The sequence below is a fragment of the Suncus etruscus genome, chromosome 1 (assembly GCF_024139225.1).
Source record: "Suncus etruscus isolate mSunEtr1 chromosome 1, mSunEtr1.pri.cur, whole genome shotgun sequence".
In the NCBI taxonomy this organism is placed as follows: domain Eukaryota; kingdom Metazoa; phylum Chordata; class Mammalia; order Eulipotyphla; family Soricidae; genus Suncus; species Suncus etruscus.
The window spans coordinates 11,109,542-11,126,297 of NC_064848.1; the positions used below are offsets into that span (position 1 = coordinate 11,109,542).

The window sequence follows — 16,756 nt, forward strand, 5'->3', positions numbered from 1 at the left end:
TATGGTCCCCCAAGCCAGGAATGATTCCTGAGTGCAGAGCCAGGAGTAATCCCTAAGCACCGAAGGCCCAAAGAAAGTCTTTGGCACAGTAATAGTACAACAGGTACTATTGCACTTGAATTATACAAGGCAACCTGAGTTTAATCCTTGGCACTGCGGATGATCCCCCTAAGACACACCAGGAATGATCCCTGAATGCAGTGATCCCTGAGCACTGCTGGTGTTATCCAAAAACTAAAAAGAAAAAGAAGAAAGGAAACCGGTGTAGAGGCACCAGATCTACCTACATGCACACAAAGCAAGTGCTCAAATAGTCCATGTGGTGCAGCCCTGAGTTCCAATCCCAACACCACTGGACCTAAATACTTGTGGAAGAGGTCCCTACTAAAACAAATAAAAAACAGCCCCCAAATGCTTCTGCTTTACTGCTGAGCTACATTCCCCCACAGCAACACAGTTATCCTTCTATTTGGCCACTGGACCAGTTAGTGCTGGGATAGGAAAAGACACACAATGAGCTCTTACGGAGTTCATTCTTTTTTCTAGTGATTACAATAGCAACAGAAATACTTTCTGCATAGACTGCAATATACGTAAAAGGATTTAGGGGTAGTAATTCTATTCATATGACACAAATAAAAATATCTACTCATAAAAACGTTATTATAAAATTTTTTGTGTCTTTTGGGGCCACACCCAGCAATGCTCAGTGCTCAAGAAATCTATTGAAGGTGCTGAGGGATACAGGGGATCAAACATGGGTTGGCTATGTGAAAGGCAAGGACCCTCCCTGCTGTTTTATCTCTCTAGGACCTAAAATTCTAAGAAGAAATCCATATTTTCCAAAATAGCCTAAAAGATTTGAAGAAATAGAGAAACTTTGTTCTTGATTGGGAAGATTCAATATTTCATAAAAGTAAGTTGACCCCAAATTTAATGTGCAAATTTCTCCCTACTAAATATTTGAACTATTGCAGAGCTAAACCAATTACAATAACACAGTATTTGCTAGACTAGTACAGAGGAACAGGTCAATAGAAAATAAGGAAGTTCAGAAAATGATCTGTGATCACCTATGCACATATTTAGTATATAATAAAGAAGATTTGGGGCTGGAAGATAGTTCAAAAGGTTGAGTGCAAAGCACATTACATTCTGATCCTCAATACCTCCTCGGAACAATACCAACAGCCCAATCTCTGGACCATAAGTAGTCACCAAGCAATGCCAAGTATGACCCCACATTACCCAAATAAGTCAATAAACAACTAAATAATAAAGTTTCAAATAAGACTGGATTGTCCAGTAAATAGTATTGGGCAACTGACCCCCTCATACCATTCATAAAAATTCCAGGCAGATTTTAGAAGACAAACAAACATTCATAAAATAAAACAAAAGATATTAAAATAACAGGAAAGGCCTTTCTGAGCAAGAGATAAAAATCCAAAGCAGGGGCCGGAGTGATAGCACAGCGGTAGTGTGTTTGCCTTGTATGTGGATCATCCGACACAGACCCAGATGTGATCTCCGGATTCCCATATTGTCCCCAAAGCTTGCCAGGAGCGATTCTGGAGTGCAGAGCCAGGAGTAACCCCTGAGCACCACCAGGTGTGGCCCCAAAACAAAACAAAAAGTCCAAAGCATGTTATATATTTAATGGCATAAGCATTAAAAGCCTTTATGCATATAAATTTTGAACTGGCCATGAATTGGTATTTTTAATATGCAAGCTCATTTAAGTCATTAAGAGATAAACAATGTAATCTTTTTTTTTTTTTTTTTTTTTTGGTTTTTGGGTCACACGGCAGCGCTCAGGGGTTACTCCTGGCTCTATGCTCAGAAATCGCTCCTAGCAGGCTCGGGGAACCATATGGGATGCCGGGATTCGAACCACCGACCTTCTGCATGCAAGGCAAATGCCTTACCTCCATGATATCTCTCCAGGTCCCAACAATGTAATCTTTTAAAGTGGGGAAAGAGGAGCCAGAGCAAAAGCACAGCAGATTTGCCTTGTGTGCAACTGACCCGGCATCCCATATGATCTCCATATGGTCCTCAGAACCTGCCAGGAGTAATATCTAAATGCAAAGCCAGGAGTAACTCCTGAGTGCCACTGAGTGTGGCTCAATAAGAACAACAACAACGACAAATCTAACAAACAAAACAAAATAATGAAAATAAAATGGGTAAAAAGGGGCCAGAGTGATAGTCCAGCAGATAGAACATTTACCTTGCATACACTTGACCTGAGTGCAACCCCTATCATCCTATATGGTACCCTGAGTACCAACAGGCATTATTCCTGAGTGCACATAAAATAAGCCCTGAGCACCACCAAAAACTTTAAGGGCAGAGAGATAGTATAGGGGGCATATGACTTGCACCTGGCTTATTTCCACAGCATCAAAAATTATTTAACACATGATACATTATAAAGAGTAATTCCTAACTGCAGAGCCAGGAGTAACCCCTGAGCATCACTGGGGGTGGTCCAAAAACCAAAAATCAAAAATAAAATAAAATAGGGCCCGGAGAGATAGCACAGCGGCGTTTGCCTTGCAAACGGCAGATCCAGGACCAAAGGTGGTTGGTTCGAATCCCGGTGTCCCATATGGTCCGCCGTGCCTGCCAGGAGCTATTTCTGAGCAGACAGCCAGGAGTAACCCCTGAGCAATGCCGGGTGTGACCCAAAAACCAAAAAAAAAAAATAAATAAATAAAATAAAATAAAATAAAATAAAATAAATATAAGGTAGAGACTATATTCTTCTCAAAAAATATCAAAGGTGTTGAAAAACTTCTTTTTGGATTTTGTGTCATATACAGTGCTGCCCAGGAATTACTCCTGGCTCTGCACTCAAGAATCACTCTTGGGGCTGGTGTGATAGCACAAGTGGTAGGACGTTTGCCTTGCATGCGGCTGATCCAGGACCGAGCTTGGTTTGAATCCCGGTGTTCCATATGATCCCCCAAGCCAGGAGCGATTTCTGAGTGCATAGCCAGGAGTAACCCCTGAGAGTCACAGGGTGTGGCCCAAAAAACAAACAAACAAACAAACAAGAATCACTCTTGGCGGTGTTCAGGGAACCATATTGGGATGGCAGATCAAAGTTGGGTTAGCCACATGCAAGGCATGAGCCTTAACAGCTGTGCTGTTGCTTTAGCCCCAGGTATAGAACTTTGATAATATCCATAACTGAGAGCATACCAAAGACTAAGCAGTGAGAAAAAAGGCACATACATTTTTACAGGCAGAGACACATCAAGCCCATAAACCCCCACTACTAACCATTTATTCTTAGAAAATAAATGAACACAAATAAACATAAAAAAATGTTCACTAAACAGAAAAGTCAATAAGGCTGTGACCAAATCATGGTTTATTCCTAGGATGGAATTTATGAAATTCATAGTTCCCATTAAGTTCATATGATTTCCCCCGGTGTCCCATATGGTTCCCCAAGCCAGGAGCAACTTCTGAGCACATAGCCAGGAGTAACCCCTGAGCGTTACCGGGTGTGGCCCAAAAACCAAAAAAAAAAATAAAAGTTTATATGATTTAAATACTTAGTAAAATATTTATCATTATTAATAAAGCTTATTTATTAAAATAAGCCTATATTAACCTAGAAAGAAAACCATAACATGGAAAAAATATTCTATTGCATCATAAAGTATATATAAAAGGATGCTTGCAAAAATTCTAACAATACCTAAGTAGAATTTTTTTTTTGTATTTGGTTTTTGGTTTTTGGTTTTTGGGTCACACCTGGCAGCACTCAGGGGTTACTCCTGGCTCTATGCTCAGAAAACGCTCCTGGCAGGCTTGGGGACCATATGAGATGCCAGGATTTGAACCACCGTCCTTCTACATGCAAGACAAACAAATGCCCTACCTCCATGCTATCTCTCCGGCCTCAGGATTTTTTTTTTAATTTGTTTTTGAACAACCCCTGATGATGCTCAGTGCTTACAGGGATCATTCCTGGTGAGCTTGGGAGACCATTTGGGTTGGGGGAATGAACCTAGGTTGGCTGGGTATAAGACAGGTGCCCGGGGCCGGGAAGGTGGCGCTAGAGGTAAGGTGTCTGCCTTACAAGCGCTACCAAGGAACGGACCGCGGTTCGATCCCCCGGCGTCCCATATGGTCCCCCCAAACCAGGGGCGATTTCTGAGCGTAGCCAGGAGTAACCCCTGAGCGTCAAACAGGTGTGGCCCAAAAACCAAAAAAAAAAAAAAAAAAAAAAGACAGGTGCCCTACCCACTGAACTATCACTAAAGCCCCTTAAGTTGGAATTTTAGATACTGTTCAATTTTCTGGTTTATACTATTCTGTGTGATCTGCATCAATTTTATGATTAGGATAGTCATCTAAATGCATTGGGTATAAAAGCAAGAAAGAGGGGTGGGTGACATTTATTTTTTTTGTCTTTTTTTTGTTTTGTTTTGTTTTTTGTTTTTTGGGTCACACCCGGCATTGCTCAGGGGTTACTCCTGGCTCTATGCTCAGAAATCGCTGCTGGCAGGCCCGGGGGACCATATGGAACGTCGGAATTCGAACCAATGACCTTCTGCATGAAAGGCAAACGCCTTACCTCCATGCTATCTCTACGGCCCCGGTGAGTGACATTTAAAGGCACATCAAAATTAACTAATAAACTAAACACACATAGTCCATGTAAAACTAATGGCACCTGTTGAGATCCAGGGCTCCAGCAAAGACCCATTCCAGTATTGCACTACTGCTCTGTTGCGCTATTGCAGGCAGGATGGGAATGCTAAGAGAAACTGGGTATTACTTATCCCAAGATAAATTAAGGAAAAAAAAAACACAATAAAATAAACCTTGCACCTTAGAGAAGGAAAAAAGACAGACCTATTCTTAGAGCTGGGCTGAATCATCCCAGAAAGCCTTGTTTCAGATTCTTTTTTTTTTTTTTTGGGGGGGGGGGGTTGGGCCACACCCGGCGGTGCTCAGGGGTTACTCCTGGCTATCTGCTCAGAAATAGCTCCTGGCAGGCACGGGGGACCATATGGGACACCTGGATTTGAACCAACCACTTTAGGTCCTGGGTCAGCTGCTTGCAAGGTAAACACCGCTGTGCTATCTCTCCGGCTCTGAGTTGGAGGCACTGTAGGAAAAGGGCCAAGGAGCCTTGCTGGGGCCCAGCAATCGTAACATGGGACTGTGAAGCGGACCACATGTCTCAGAGGTGAATGAAAACAGGGAGTCTCAGAACCAGGAGTGACTCTGTTGGAACTTGTAGAGTAAGGTTTACAATACAGATGGCCAACAGGCATATGAAAAAAGTGCTCTTAGTCACACTCATGAGTAGGCAAATGAAAATCAAAACAACAATGAGATATCTCACACCAGTTGAGAATGGCACATATCAGAAAGTCTGGAAACAGCCAGTACAGATGAGGTTGTGATGAGAAAGGATCCCTCATCCACTGATGGTGGGAAGGTCATCTGGTTTAGCCTCTATGGACAGCAAAAACAAAAAACAAAACCCACACAAACCAGAAACAGAACTCCCATAAACCCCAGCAATACCATTTCTTGGCATCTACCCTAAAAACACAAAAAGAAAAATTCCAAAGCTATATGTACGTATACCTATGCTCATTACAGCACTTAGTATAATAGTCAACAAATGGAAACAATCCAAATGCCTAACTATAAATAGATGGTAAGTAGACAATAAAATACTGTGATATATGCCCAGAGAGATAGCACAGCTGCCTTGCAAGCAGCCGATCCAGGACCAAAAGTGGTTGGTTCGAATCCCGGTGTCCCATATGGTCCCCCGTGCCTGCCAGGAGCTATTTCTGAGCAGACAGCCAGGAGTAACCCCTGAGCACCGCCGGGTGTGACCCAAAAACAAAAACAAACAAACAAAAATACTGTGATACTCTAAGTAAAAACAAAATCATACAGCAACATGGAAAAAACTAAAGTGTATCATGCTGTGTGCATTCAGTCAGATGAAAAGGATACAGAATGATTTTTCTCATGTGAGAGTTAAGGATACACAACAAGGGAATAATAAAGGACTAAAAGCACAACTAATTTACACAACTGAGTTTTGGGTGGGAGTTGAGAAAGAGGAGTGTTGAGGTCCTTGGAGGATAGAGAAAGATATACTAGTGGGTGGGCATGGTGTTGGAATTATGTACATGGGAAACCATCATCAACAGTACTGTAAATCACAGAACCATAATCTATTTAAAATATACAAAAATAGGGAAAGAGTAGTGGCGCAAGCTGTAAGGCATCTGCCTTTCCCGAGCTAGCCTAGAATAAACCATGGTTCAATCCCCCGGTGTCCCATATGGTCCCCCAAGCCAGGAATGATTTCTGAGTGCATAGCCAGAAGTAACCCCGGAGCATCACCAAGTGTGGCCCAAAAACTCAAACTGAACCAAACCAAAATAAAAGTTTAAAGATGAAAAAATAAAGAAAATCCAAGTCTTTTTTATAAAGCTCAGGCTTAGGACCAAAGAAATATAATAATAATAATAATAGTAATAATAATAAATATAATAGTTATGGGTTTTGCCTTGTACATAGTATCCTGTATGGTCCCTGAGGCCCAACAGGAGTGATATCTGAGTGTAGAATCAGGAGTATGCCCTGAGCATAGCAGGATATGGCCCCAAAACTAAACAACAACAATAACATAAGGTTGTTCAGTTGAGAATACCTTATGGTATGTGTGTGTGTGTGTGGGGGGGGGGGAAACCAGCATCTTTATCCAAACAGATCTCACTCTAGCTGGTGACATTTCTCCAAGGAACAAGCCTGTCATGTTTCTTTCTTAGTAACACTATATCTTCATTGAAGGGGTGACGCCAGCATGCCTCCATGAGAGCCATGCTGAGGCTAATCACTCATGCATTAGTTTTCCCCAGGGCTGCTTCCACTTGGGGCCAATTGTTTAGTTCCAGCCTTGTTCCCTCATCACATGGGCCTACTGACAGTCTCATGTGACGCACTTAGGAATCCATGCAAAGTTGCAGGCTGTCTGTTAACTCCTAGAATTTGGGGCAAAATTGTTGTGTCTTAACAAAGGGACATATCTCTAGAAAGAAAGCATTTCATATTCATTAGGTTTATCTATTTGGGGGTCATGTCCAGCAGTTCTGGAGAACCATGTAGTCGTAGGAATTAGACTTAGGGCTCCTGCAATGCAAAGGATACATTCCAGCTTCAAGATAGCAGCCCAGTCTTCATTTTCATTATAGACTTTTTTCTTTTTTAATTTTTTTTACTTTTTTGTTTTTTGGGGTCACACCCAACAGCGCTCAGGAGGTATTCCTGGCTCTATGCTCAGAAATTGCTCCTGGCTTGGGGGTCCATATGGGATGCCGGGATTCCAACCACCGACCTTCTGCATGAGAGGCAAATGCCTACCTTCATGCTCTCTCTCTGGCCCCAATATTTTTTACTTTTAATATCTTTATTTAAGCACTCTGATTACAAACATGTTTGTGGTTGGGTTTTATTTATAAAAAAGAACACTCCCCTTCACCAGTACAACATTCCCACCACCAATGTCCTCCATCTTCTTCTTCCCCCACCCCCTGCCTGTATTTGAGACAGGCATTCTATTTTTCTCACTCACTACCATTGCCATGGTAGTTGTTAGTGTAGTTATTTCTTTAACTGAACTCACCACTCTTTGCGGTAAGCTTAATATCGAGGGCTATTCCTTCCAGCCCTCATCTCTATTGTCTCTGGGTATTATTACAATAATGTCTTTTATTTTTCTTAAAACCAATAGATGAGGGCCCAGAGAGATAGCACAGCAGCATTTGCCTTGCAAGCAGCCAATCCAGGACCAAAGGTGGTTGGTTCAAATCCCGGTGTCCCATATGGTCCCCCGTGCCTGCCAGGAGCTATTTCTGAGCAAACAGCCAGGAGTAACCCCTGAGCACCGGCGGGTGTGGCCCAAAAAACCAAAAAAAAAAAAAAAAAAAAATTCATGGCTTCATTTTTCCTGATGGCTGACTAGTATTTTATTGTATATTTGTACCATAATTTATTTAGTCACTTATCTATTGTTGGGCATATGGATTGATTCCAGATTCTGACTATTGTATATAGTGCTGCAATGAATATAGGTGTGTAGTAGGCATTTTTGTGTTCCTAGGGTATATCTCTATAGGGTATATCCCTATGCTAGATCATATGGGATCTCAATTTCTAGTTTTTTGAGGAATCTCCATATTGTTTTCCATAAAGGCTGGACACCAGCAGTGAATGAGAGTTCCTTTCTCTCCACATCCCCACCAGCACTGGTTGTTCTTGTTCTTTGTGATGTGTGCCAATCTCTGTGGTGTGAAATGGTACCAAAATTGTTGTTTCAATTTGCATCTCCCTGGTGATTAGTGATGTGGAACATTATTTCATGTACCTTTTGGCCATTTGTAATTGTCTGTTCATCTCTTCTCCCCATTTTTTAATGGGGCAAGATTTTTTTCTTGTTAAGTTCTGTCAGTACCGTGTATATCTTATCTGATGGGTATTGGGTGAATAGCTTCTCCCATTCTGTGGGAGTAGTCTTTTGTATCCTCATCACTATTTCTATTGAGGTGCAGAAGCTTCTCAGCTTAATATAGTCCCAACTGTTTATCTCTGCTTCCACTTGTTTGGAAAATGATGTTTCCTCCTTGAAGATGCCTTTAATCTCACTGTCATCGAGTGTTTTACTTACATATTCCTCTATATGGTTCCACCTTATGGTTCCGAGTCTGATGTCAAGGTCTTTAATTTGGATTTGACCTTTGTGCATGGTGTTTGATGGAGGTCCATGTTTGCTTTTCTGCTAGTTGCTGACCAGTTGTCCCAGCCCACTTGTTGAAGAGACTGTAGTCTATTTTTTTTTTTTTTTTGGTTTTTCAGGCCACACCCGTTTGATGCTCAGGGGTTACTATTGGCTAAGCTCTCAGAAATTGCCCCTGGCTTGGGGGGACCATATGGGACGCCGGGGGATCGAACCTCAGTCAAGATCTTTCCTTGGCTAGAGCTTGCAAGGCAGACACCTTACCTCTAGTGCCACTTCGCCGGACCCAGTCTTTTCTTTTTTATGTGATACTAGGGAACAAACACGAGGCCTCACATAAGCAAGATAAGTGGTTTTTTGAGGGTTGTTTTTTTGTTTTGTTTTGTTTTGTTTTTGTCACACATAGCAATGCTCAGAGATTATTCTTGCTCTGATCTCAGGAATTACTCCTGGGCCCGGAGAGATAGCACAGCGGCCTTGCAAGCAGCCGATCCAGGACCAAAGGTGGTTGGTTCCAATCTTGGTGTCCCATATGGTCCCCCGTGCCTGCCAGGAGCTATTTCTGAGTAACCCCTGAGCAACGCCGGGTGTGGCCCAAAAAACAAACAAACAAACAAACAAAAAAGGAATTACTCCTAGTGGTGCTTAAGGAACAATATGGGATCTGGAGATAGAAACCAGGTCAGTCTCAGGCAAGGTAAACACCCTACCTGCTGTACTATTATTCTGACCCGTTAGATTTTTTTTATGTAGCCATGATCCTTCCAAAGTATACAATATAGTTCCATCAACAGTCAGATGCATTTTAAATCTAAACTCTGGAGCCAATGAAGCAACGTAGTCTAGGGGTACGTTTACTTGCCTTGGATATGGCTAAATTCAGTTTGAGCACTATTGGAAGAGCTGGAAGTAGTTCAACTGGAAGAGTACAAAGCTAGAAGTAGTTCCCAAACATGGCTGGGTGTGGCCCCCCCAAAACAAGATAAATAAAGATAAATAAATTCTAGACTGGAGAGATAGTTCAACAGGCTTGTGCACATGCTTGGCATGTAGGAGGCTGAAGTTTGATAACTGGTATCAGGTGGTTCCCTGAGCACAGATATTTCACCATGTTTGAATTCAAGAAAGTACAGTATAAATATCATCTCCTGAAGTACTATCACTATTTAAAATTTTATTTTTCTAGAATTTGAAAAAATTTTAAAGAACATTCTGGGGCTGGAGAAATAGTATAGCAGATAGGGTGCTTGCACATCTGACCTAGATTCAATCTCCTGCATCCCATATGGTCCTCCGAGTACCAAAGCCAGCAGTAATCCCTGAGCATTGCTGCATGTAAGCAGCCCCCCACACACAAAAAAATAGATTTTGTGTGGCCCACCAGCTATTGGCAAGTTTTGAGCAACGTGACCGGTGTTAAAAGAGTAGACATATAAAATGTGACTGAATGAGGGAAGTAGAAAACCTGGCTAGAGTACAGGCCTGTGTGGGGTGGGGAGGAAGGACACTTGGGATATTGGTCGTGGGAATGTTGCACTGGTGAAGAATTTAATATATATATATATATATTTTTTTTTTTTGTTTTTTAAATAAAAAAAAAAGAAAAGGTAAGATAAGGCCTCCCAATTCTTACCATAGGCTGTGTTCTTTACACTGACTGTATAGAAAGAGGAGGTACAGTAAATGCACCCCATATACACCTCAACCCAGGCCCTTTGCCTGGTCTGTATTGAGAATTGGGGGACAAAAAAAAAAAAAAAAGAGTAGACATAGGGGCAAGAGCAACAGCACAGCAGTTAGGCATTTGCCTTGCATGCAGCTAACACAGGATGAACCCAGGTTCAAATCCCGGCACCCCATATGGTCCCCTGAGCCTACCAGGAGCGACTTTAGAGCACAGAGCCAAAAGTAACTCCTGAGTGCCGCCGGGTGTGACCCCCCCTCAAAAAAAAAAAAAAGACTAGAGAGATAGCACAGCGGCATTTGCCTTGCAAGCAGCCGATCCAGGACCAAAGGTGGTTGGTTTGAATCCTGGTGTCCCATATGGTCCCCCGTGCCTGCCAGGAGCTATTTCTGAGCAGACAGCCAGGAGTAACCCCTGAGCACCGCCGGGTGTGGCCCAAAATCCAAAAAAAAAAAAAAAAAAAAAAAAAAAGAGTAGACATAGTGCTCACTTCGGCAGCATATATACTAAAATTGGAGCGATACAGAGATTAGAATGGCTCCTGTGCAAGGATGACATTCAAATTCGTGAAGCATTTCATATTTAAAAAAAAAAAAGTAGACATAATTAAGGATTTTAGTTTCCCAAAGAAAGTAAATCCTTTTGCCAAAGTTGCTCAAACTACCCACTGTAATTCTGACCTAATGTCGACCCAAAACATCATTGACGTATGGTTAAGGCTAAAAGACTAAAGTGCATATTCTGCTTAGGTTTGATCTTCAGTACTACCTGTAGTTCTTCAAGCACAAGAGCAGGGTTGGCCAACACGAGGCTCTCGAGCCGCACCCAGTTCCTGGCCATAATGAATGCGGCTCTTTGCCTCTTCTCATGATTTTGTCTACTGTGGCTCTTTGCCAAGTTTGGATTTTGTTCTGCTGCTTCTGAGGAGGGACCTCTGAGGAGAGATCTCCGAGCATGTAGTCCCGCCCCAGGATGTGTCCTCCGCCTCCATTCCTTGGAAACGGGGGACCCGTGTGCCACATATTGGGTCACATCTTGGCGTTAGTTCTTAGTGTGGAGGATGCAGCACACCCTCACCATCACTACAGGATTTTTACCCTCAGTCAAAATGGCAAAATGCAATATGTGTTTAATTGTTAAAATTTTATGCTTTTCTGTGAGTGTTTGTCTGTTTTGGCAGGTCACTGCGTGGTGTGGCTCTCTGACTCTCACAGTTTAAAATTTTGGCTCTTTGTGTCGAACTTGTTCGCGACCCCAGCACAAGAGCAAGACCCAAATACTGACCTCGTAGCTGCCCTTGAGCACTGCTTGGTATGGCCTCAAACCAACACTCCTCCCCGCCAAAACATTAACAATCTTTCAAGTTTCATGCTTTTAAGCATGCCCTGAGGAAACACTAATAAAACAAGAACTGAAAGACAGGTTCAACCTCCCCCAAGTTATTAAACCATTTCAGTTCTGAGTTATATTCAAGCTTTTCTAAACTAATAAAAAAAAAAAAAGTAAAGCTACTCGGGGAGAAAGTGGGAAGGCAGTTTATTCCTGGGAACCCCTTCCTCGTGGAATTTGTGCAGCAGCAGGCAAGGACTGCTTGGAGAGACAGTTATTTGTTAATTATACAGGAAGCTTTATCCCTAATAGCTTCTGCTCTCCGGCCCCCTTCTACGTTAGTAAACAACTGCGGAATTAATCAAAACTTCAAAAGTGGGTGATAACAGGTGATGACAGATTAAAGCCCAGCCTAGCAGGTGAACAGAAGAGACCAAGTCAGACTTTTTGCCTGTCTGATATGCACATAGATATGACTGCAGAATGGAAGGAAAACATTTCTATTTTCAGGAAAGGAAAAAAGCCAATGGTTTTCTGTTATTTGGATGTAGACACTAAGGCCCAACTGGAATTTTTTTTTTCTTTTTTGTTGCTATGCTGTGGGGCTCATATCCAGTGGTGCTAGGGTTGGTCCCAGGGAGCCCAACATCCAATCCATAGCTGGCCCTTGCAAAGCATCTGTTCAATCATTTGAGCCACATCCTCAGCCTAATAATGCGCCTTTAATGACTTTATGGATAGGCATACACAGTTACAACTGAGACGTAGACAGTCATACTCAGGGAGTCATACTCAGGGAGTGGCAACAAAAGAAAAATTACATTAAAAAGATAAAATGGGGGGCCGGTGAGGTTGCGCTAGAGATAAGATGTCTGCCTTGCAAGCACTAGCCAAGGAAGGACCAAGGTTCAATCCCCCCCCCCCCCCCCGCGTCCCATATGGTCCCCCCAAGCCAGGGGCAATTTCTGAGTGCTTAGCCAGGAGTAACCCCTGAGCATCAAATGGTTGTGGCCCAAAAAACTAAACAAAGATAAAATGGGGCCAAAATAATAGCACAATGGGTAGGCATTTTCCTTGCAAAGGACTGACTGGGTTCAATCTGACTTCCCATGAGCCTTTCAGAAGTCATTCCAGAGTGCAGGGCCAGTATTTAACCTGTGAATAGCTGGGCATGGCCCCCAAACAAAACAAAACAAACAAAAAAGCCCTTTAAGCAAAGGTAATAAAGCTCACTGCATGTGAAAGACCAAGGATCCTAGACACATTGTCTTCTATACTGCTAGCAGCAACCCTCAGAGAAGTAGCAGGTGTGTCCCACAAACAAAAACCTCAAAAATGAAAGGGAAGGGGAAGGGTGGGGGAATGAAAGGGAAGCAAGCTAGTTATTAGAAATCATGGTGGTGCCAGAAAGACAGTACAAGGGCACTGTATAATGCCCCGTGTAAACAAACCCTGAGACCTAGCAAGGCACCAAGTTTGAAAAGGCCCTAATTGGCCGAGGGAGGGTTTTTCAAAAGCTGCCTACTATTGCAGGAACTTTTTCAAAGCAGCCTGTACTTGCAGAGAGGGTGCATGAAAAGTAGCACCTATAAGAAAAGATGCTTGGAAAGTAACTTGTACTCTCCGGTATTAGAGCCCTGAAAAATCTTGGTTGCCTGTCCATGAGGCACTCAAGAAAAAGGGGATGCAACATATTAATTGAGACATAACTTCAGCTGACATTTCAAAGATTACTCAGATTTAACATTTGCCTGGATTCAAATATTCTTTAATAATTATTACTCACTTTTCTTAGAGCCTCTCTTAAAGATTACTCAGATATAAAACACACCTTATGAGGAACATTCGCGTAGATTCAAGTATTTTCTATTTAGTCTTACAGAATAATTAGTCACCCTAAATCTAGCTTTGCTGTTACCCTACGTGCATTCATTTCAAGGGTTAACATTTCAGGCCCCAGTACAGAATGCATAAACTGGAATAAGACCAAAACAATACTAACTGACCTTGCTGGCTAGGGACCTCAGATTAGCAAAGTGGCTTCAAAAGTGAAACTGCCCTGCATCAGAATATCCCTTGAACAATTTGCCCCTCCACCTTTTTGACAAATTAGCTTTGTCTGAAAATTATGACTTGTCAAGAAATTGAGTATAAATATTCCACCTTTTGCTTTAAATAAATGGAACAGAGCTTGAACCCAACTTGACTTTATGGCTCTGTCTCCCACAGCCAACTCTGTATACCCACCTTTCAAGGGACCCCAGAAGATTCCTAAGTGTCAGGACTAATCAGTCCATGGCACAAGGGATTAGGCACTTGCCTTGTGTGCCACCAACTTGGTTCAACCTCTGGCACTGTATATGGTTCCCTGAATTCATCCTGGGATAACATTAAGCAGAGAGCTAGGAGTAAGCCCTGAACACCACCCCCCAAACCCAAACAAAAAGACAAAAACCAGAATCATGAAATGAGCACATGAAGGCCTTAAGAAAGTCTTACCTCCTTCCGTACCTTACAAAGGCAAAATCGGACCAGAAAAAAGGACCTACCTTGTTCCAAGTCATAGCAAAATGGAGCAGTCTGAGACTACAAACTGTTTTGAATCACGCCAATCTGATAAATATAGTGCTTAATATGCAAGGACCAAATGGCTGCTGAATAGGCTGAGGAGCATGAAACTGCTGGGAGAGCTCCACGGAGCTGGCTATCCAGAACCTACCTTGAATCCTGCCCATCTCAACCTCAGGGGCTCATTCTAAAAGGTTATAGATCTCAAAGGTAAGCTGGGTCTTGTCCAAACACAAAAAGCTGAGAGCCACCTCCAGATGATCAAGATATGGCCTGGGCTCACTGGCCTCAATAGATTATTTGGAAAAATCTTCCCAGGGGCAAATCAGGAAGAACTTCACTTGACTCCATAGAAATGCTCCTGAAATTCGCCCTGGCAGCATCTGTCTGCTTGTCCTTGAGATCTGCCCGTTTGGACCCTTACAAGGGTCCTTGTAACCTTACAAGGCCCTGGACAGGTCTTCTCAGACTGACCTGAGAGAGGGTTACCCCACGGGGTATAGAGGCACCCTCCACCCTTGAAACAGACCCCACCCCTCTGCATGCCACCCTCCTCCGTCACTGACTACATCCCTGCTCTTCTAAGTGTCAGACTTCACCGCAGGAGTTTGCATGGGCGGGCATGCCACGAGCTGGGCTGTGTCAGGGTTGGGCTCGTTCTGGAGGATCTGGGTGCTTGCTTGCAAGGATGGGGGAACCCTTAACAAACCACGCGGTGTGGTGGGAGTTTTCGGGGTAACAAAATAACATTGGATGGAGCCCCCACTAGACCCTTTGGGGCCAGGATGGGAGAATCCCATCCTACCCCCAAATCCAGTGGGGAAGTGGGTCCAGGGTTGGCTTTTACCCTACCAGATGGCTGGGTAGGGTACTTAGAGACCCTCCAAAGCTCTCCTACCCCCAAATCCAGTGGGGAAGTGGGTCCAGGGTTGGCTTTTACTCTACCAGATGGCTGGGTAGGGTACTTAGAGACCCTCCAAAGCTCTCCTCAAAGCATTTCGCTGTTCAGGATACCTGTCACCTGTCGCCTGCCTGGCCTCTGCCCCTGCCCCTTCCTTTCCCCACCTGCAGGAGCTTCCCAGCTTCCAGAGGGACTTTGGATAGACCAGGGGCTGGAGAGATAGCATGGAGGTAGAGTGTTTGCCTTGTATGCAGAAGGGCGGTGGTTCGAATCCCCGCATCCCATAGGGTCCCCTATGCCTGCCAGGGGCAATTTCTGAGTGTAGAGCCAGGAGGAACCCCTGAGCGTTGTTGCCGGGTGTGACCCTAAAACCAAAAAAAAAAAAAAAAAAAAGACCTGGAGACTCGTCCCAGCCCGCCCTCCCGCCCAAGGGAAGAGCCAGGCACGCGGGCGCGGCCGATTCGTGCCAGGGCAGCGGCGGGTCCCTGCAAGTGCAAACGGAGCCGGGCGAGGGGAAGAGGCGGGGAGCAGATGCTGCGCTGTCGGGATGGAGGGTTAAAAGCGAATGAATGAATGAATGAATGAGTGAATGAGTGAGTGCAGAAAGTGCAACGCGTCCTGACCCCCCGCCCTGTCCCGGCCACGCGGCCCTTCGGACAGACAGAGCCCACATCTGTCCTGGGCATCCTGCGGCCCGTCTCCAACGGGAGACGCCCGGGTGCGCGCCAAGGCGCAGCTCCGGAGCGCAGCGCGCATTCCGGCGGCCGGGAAGGGAAGCGCCCGCTTGCAGCCGCCTCGCTCCCCACCCAGCCCGGCCCGCAGACTCCGCAGCCCCGCGGTCCCCGGTACCTGCCTGCACGTCCCGGCGGCCTCGCCCCGGCTCAGCGCGGTCATCGCGTCGCCTAAAGCGAGCGCTCGGCCCGCGCGGCAGATCCGAGCTCCCCAGCCCGCCCCCGGCAGCTCCAAGAGGACCCGCCCTAGCCTGCCCATTGGCTCCCTAGGAAGAGGCGCAGAGCATTGGCCGCCCCTGCCCCTCTCCAGACCAGGTGGAGCCCCGGGGTCGGTACCACCCAGCTTCTTGGGGCTTTAAGGACGGGTATTCTTCCCCCAGGCTGCGCCAGGGCTTTGGGTATTCCAGGCACTTATTTCTTCAGCCCTTCTACTTGCAGTCTTCTACCTTGCGCAACAGCTTCTCCAGACTCCCAAGTCTGGTGCATTTTGAACTGCTCTCTCTCTCCACCCCAGAGAAGGGAGTTGAGGGGATTTTGAAAGAGAAAAGGAATGCCCAGGAAGGATTCAGGATTCGCTTTCACTTTTTCAGCCAGTTCCCCAGGCAAAAATTTTAAACATCTATGGACGAGCTAAGTGATCAGAAGCTGAGTGTGAAAATCAGAGCAAAAGAGCTCCTAAAGATGTCAGAAGTGAGGGGTTTCTGGTACAAGGTAGATCAGTGCCATATCGAGGTACAGAAGGAGCCAAGGGT

General features: G+C 44.5%; 1 protein-coding gene and 2 non-coding genes across 3 annotated transcripts in view; 2 read left to right on the top strand and 1 right to left on the bottom strand.

The window, feature by feature from the left end:
- The window catches only part of GRAMD2A (GRAM domain containing 2A), a 38,893-nt gene extending 22,763 nt beyond the window's left edge, over positions 1 to 16,130 (bottom strand). Inside the window, exon 1 of the mRNA XM_049778741.1 lies at positions 16,123 to 16,130. The gene's annotated coding sequence lies outside the window, so the exon portion shown is untranslated. The remainder of the gene's footprint in view (positions 1 to 16,122) is intronic.
- Positions 10,408 to 10,540, top strand: LOC126031064 (small nucleolar RNA SNORA51). Its single transcript, XR_007503228.1, has one exon. It is a non-coding gene; the product is annotated as a small nucleolar RNA SNORA51 (small nucleolar RNA).
- LOC126028633 (U6 spliceosomal RNA) lies at positions 10,958 to 11,061 on the top strand. The gene has a single exon (XR_007502454.1). It is a non-coding gene; the product is annotated as a U6 spliceosomal RNA (small nuclear RNA).
- Positions 16,131 to 16,756: the final 626 nt, after the last annotated feature.